Source organism: Gekko japonicus, unplaced genomic scaffold (genome assembly GCF_001447785.1).
Source record: "Gekko japonicus isolate JY-2015 unplaced genomic scaffold, Gekko_japonicus_V1.1 scaffold3029, whole genome shotgun sequence".
NCBI classification, from domain to species: Eukaryota; Metazoa; Chordata; class Lepidosauria; order Squamata; family Gekkonidae; genus Gekko; species Gekko japonicus.
The window spans coordinates 16,530-20,923 of record NW_015164754.1 but is presented as its reverse complement, the minus strand read 5'-3'; positions in this window follow the sequence as shown (position 1 = coordinate 20,923).

The window sequence follows — 4,394 nt, the reverse complement described above, 5'->3', positions numbered from 1 at the left end:
CTCCCTCTTTCTTTTCTCCCTCTTTCCTCCTTCCTTCCACTTTCTCTCTTTCCTTCCACTTTTTCTCTTCCCCCACTCCTTCCTCCTTCCACTTTCTTTCTTGCTTTCATTTAACTCTTTCTTTTCCTTCCTTCCCCTTTTTCTTGCACTTTCCCTCCTTCCTTACGCTTTATCTCTTTTCCTTCATCCTTCCCCCATGTCTGTTTCTTTCCTTTTCCCCTTTCCTCTCTTTTCTCTTTTTTCCTTTCTTTTCCTTCTCTGGCGATTCACCTTTCCCATCAGAGATAGGAGAGGCCAATTGGGACCCCATCCAGGTCTTGCTCAGACAACTTTTAAAATATACTGGCACCTAGGAAGTGTGGCTGACTGGATGGAAACGGACAGGGCGGGGAAAGCCAACTAGCAATCTTCTGTTGAGTGTTGCCAGTGTTATCATGAACCTCCTATTTCCAATGAAGATTTGGAAGCTGCATCTGCTAGAAGAGTTAGGTTGCTAACAGCTGCCAGACAGGTAGATGGCTGAAAGGCCTTCCAGGTTCCATTCCTCCCTTCTATGTTATAATCTTATTTTCTAAAGGAGGATCACCTGTCCTTCTCCACATTCTGACCCACCCGCTATGAGCACTTCCTGAATGAAACCATTTCAGGTGGCTCGAACAAGTGAGCCCAGCCGCATTAGGCAATATAAAGCAATACAGACATGAACTAATAAATCAGATGAGGCCTCTGTTACCTCCCAAGTGGAAAATCCATTCTGACAAGGCCAATCCAGCCTGGCTGCACTCCCAAACCCTGGCCCATGTGGTTTTGAGAGCCAGCATGGTGTAGAGGGTAGAGTCTCGGACTAGGGTCTGCGAGTCCCAGATTGGAATCTCTGCTCTGCCACAGAGGTTTCTTGGCCAGTTGCATGCCTACCTCACAGGGTTGTTGAGAGGATAAAACAGGACAGGAGAATTTATATCCGCTGCTTTGGCTCCCAAATGGGGACAAAGGCAGGACCATAAATGAAGTTTCTAAAAGAATGCCTTACAGATCTACATGCATGCTGACTTCCCTTGCATCGAAGCCCCGTGTAACGTGGACTATGTTCACACATGCCCTTCTATAGCAAGTCTCTCGCACACACACACATATGCACACATCCTCCCACTGCACAGGTGTGCATATATTGCGTCCCACACTTTCCCCAAGTCCTATATACGAGTCAGTTTGGTGTAGTGGTTAAGAGTGGCAGACTCTAATCTGGAGAACTGGGTTTGATTCCCCCACTCCTCCTCCACACGAAGCTGGCTGGGTGACCTTGGTTAAGTCACAGTTCTCTCAGAGCTCTCTCAGCCTCACCTACCTCACAGGGTGCCTGTTGCGAGGAGAGGAGTGGAAGGAGATGGTGATCTGCTCTGAGACTTCCAGTGGAAGGCGGGGCATAAATCCAACTCCTCCTCCTTCACATAAGAACATAAGAGAAGCCAATGTTGGATCAGGCCAGTGGCCCATCCAGTCCAACACTCTGTGTCACACAGTGGCCAGAAATACCAGGTGCCATCAGGAGGTCCACCACCTTGTGGCTAATAGCCACTGATGAACCTCTGCTCCATATGTTTATCTTCTCCCTATTCATTTATTCAGGGCTCTTTTTGTAGAAAAAGCCCAGCAGGAACTCATTAGAATAATAGGTCACACCCAACAGCAAAACTAATTAGCATAATAGGCCACACCCTGACAGCACTGCTTATTGGCACATTAGGCCACACCCCCATGTTACCAGAAGTGTGGTCATCCAGCCACACCCACCTTTCCCTTCTTAGTCTGTTTACCTTGTTTGTTGTCCAAACCCAGGGCTTTTTTTTGTAGCAGGGACTCCTTTGCATGTTAGGCCACACACCCCTAATGTAGCCAATCCTAATGAGTTTCTGCTATTGGGTGTGGCCTATTATGCTAATTAGTTCCTGCTGGGCGTGGCCAACTCAGGAGCCAGCCGGAACTCCATTCCTGTGCGTTCCTGCCCAAAAATAGCCCTGCATTTATTTACTTATTTGCATTAATAACCATTGCTTTCAGAGTTTAGAAGACTGGAACTACTAGAAAGACCGAAGCATAGCATAAATATTCACATAGCACATTAAGCAGTACAGAAATCACATAATTGGGATCCTACTTACAATCAGCTGTTTGCAGCAGTATAGACCACAGTCCTTAAATCATTGATCCAAGCAAGTCTGGAAACTCATTTTGTGCAGTGCAACCCTATTCCCTGCGCAGAAAAGCCCTCTTGCATCGTTGGGTTTTGCCTAGTTTGCAGAAAGCCAGGAGGGTGGGGTCTTTCCTGACCTCCTTGGGGCAGGCCATTGTGCAAGGGGGGAGCCGCAATGACAAATGCCAGTGTATGGGCACTTGTTGCTTTTGCCCATTTGCAGGCGGGCATTAGCAGAAGTCCCTGCTGACTCCAACTGCTTTCTAGAATTCCCATAAACCCTCCCCAAAGTTCATATTTGGGCACAACTGCTGAGTTCCCTACCCAAACTAAGCTGATACTGAATTTGAGATTGTAAGCACCTCAGGGCAGAGACTTCTTGCATCTCCACAAAGCGCCATGCTCAGCAAGGGTAAAACAAGGCCCAAGCTGACGCACGTTTTGCCATGCTCTGCTTCTTCTCAAATGACACGTTTAGGGAGAACGAATGCAGGTACTGAAGAAGCAAGATTGTGGCAGCAGGCACTACTTCATGTGCCGTTGTTGGGAACAGTGCATAGATCTTATGCCTCAGCTAATGAGTTCGTGTCATACTCCCTGTCCATCATCAGGAACCCTCCTTCACTTTGCGCATACAAAGGATCGACTCATCTGTTCTCTGCAAAAAATTTAGACGCCTGAAAAGGGCCTCAGTCGCATTTTCTTTTTTCAGCACTCTGCCACTTATACTCTGCCATCCGCACACACCTTTGGTCCCTGTGCAATCGCCGTCATGGCTTTCTCCCACGTTCACACCCCACATCAGGCACGGCTTCCCCAAGCCAGGGAGACCGTCACACACATATGCGCTCTGTCACACTCCTTCACACACATTTTTGCCACACACTGCCTCTTTTCTCTCTTGCCCTCTCCGGGCTTTGTGCTGTTGCTAAGTAACTCCCCGAGTCCCAGATAGTCTCTCTTGTGTTAAGTTAGATCTTTCTCTCCCCCCCCCCTTTTTTTCTTTTTGGGCATTTGCTTGTGACAATTATCTTGGGATTGACTAGCGTCCAGCTTCCTCTGGGATTTTCAGATGCACAGAAATGGGGGCCGGGAGGGGGAGCAGATTCAATGCCCGATTTTGCTTCTCTGCTGCAGGATAAATTTTAACTGCCGCGAGCAGGGACAGGGAACAAGGTGACCGTTTCACTGGAAAGTGTTTGGGTGGGTGGAACTCTGTCCTTATTGAGACATAGGACTCCTTAGGAGAAGGAGATTGGATTTATACCTCGCCCTTCACTACCCAAAGGAGTCTCAGAGCGGCTTACAAACTCCTTTCCCTTCCCCTCCCCACAACAGGCACCCAGTGAGGTAGGTGGGGCCGAGAGAGCTCTGATAGAAACTGCTCTTTTTCAAGAACAGCTGTGCCAGAACTCAGGCTTGCCCAAGGTCACCCAGCAGCTGCAAGTGGAGGAGTGGGGAATGGAACCCGATTCTCCCAGATTAGAGGCCGCGCACTTCACCACTATACCAAACTGGCTTAGGGGGAACAACTGTGGGCACTGAAGAAGCAGGGTCATGGCTTGGATGAAATTGTGGTCTGGGCCTACAGACTTTGTGAGAGGCGTGTCTCTTTGGATGTCAGCGGGAGAGAAGATGGCGTGGTCATGTGGCGTGGCTGTAGCAGAGGTCTCCAGCATGGCCCCGTGGGCACGATGGCGCATGCCAACCAATGTTCCCTCTAAGCAGTGGAGTCTTGTGAGCAAAAATCCTACTTTGTGAACTCCTGGCATTCAAGTTGTGAGTGAGCGATTTGGCTGCTGCGTAAATAGACTTTGTGAGATGCGTGTCTCTTTGGATGTCGGCGGGAGAGAAGATGGAGTGGTCATGTGGCGTGGCTGTAGCAGAGGTCTCCAGCGTGGCCCCGTGGGCACGGTGGCGCACGCCAACACCTTACCTAGTGCCTGCCAAGTGTTTTCGGAAAGTAGGTGGAGCCAGGTGGAAGTCCCGCCTAGCATAGCTTCTGATAGGCAGCTGGAGATCTTTAACCTACAGCCAGGGCTTTTTGGGGGGTGGGAAAGAGGTGCCAGAACTCTCAAGCGGGAAATGAAGTTTTCAGTCTGTATACTGAGAACGAGTGAACTTTTAAATAAGCATATGGAGCAGAGGTCCATCAGTGGCTATTAGCCACAAGGTATAGATAGGGGTTCCGGGGCAAGGGATG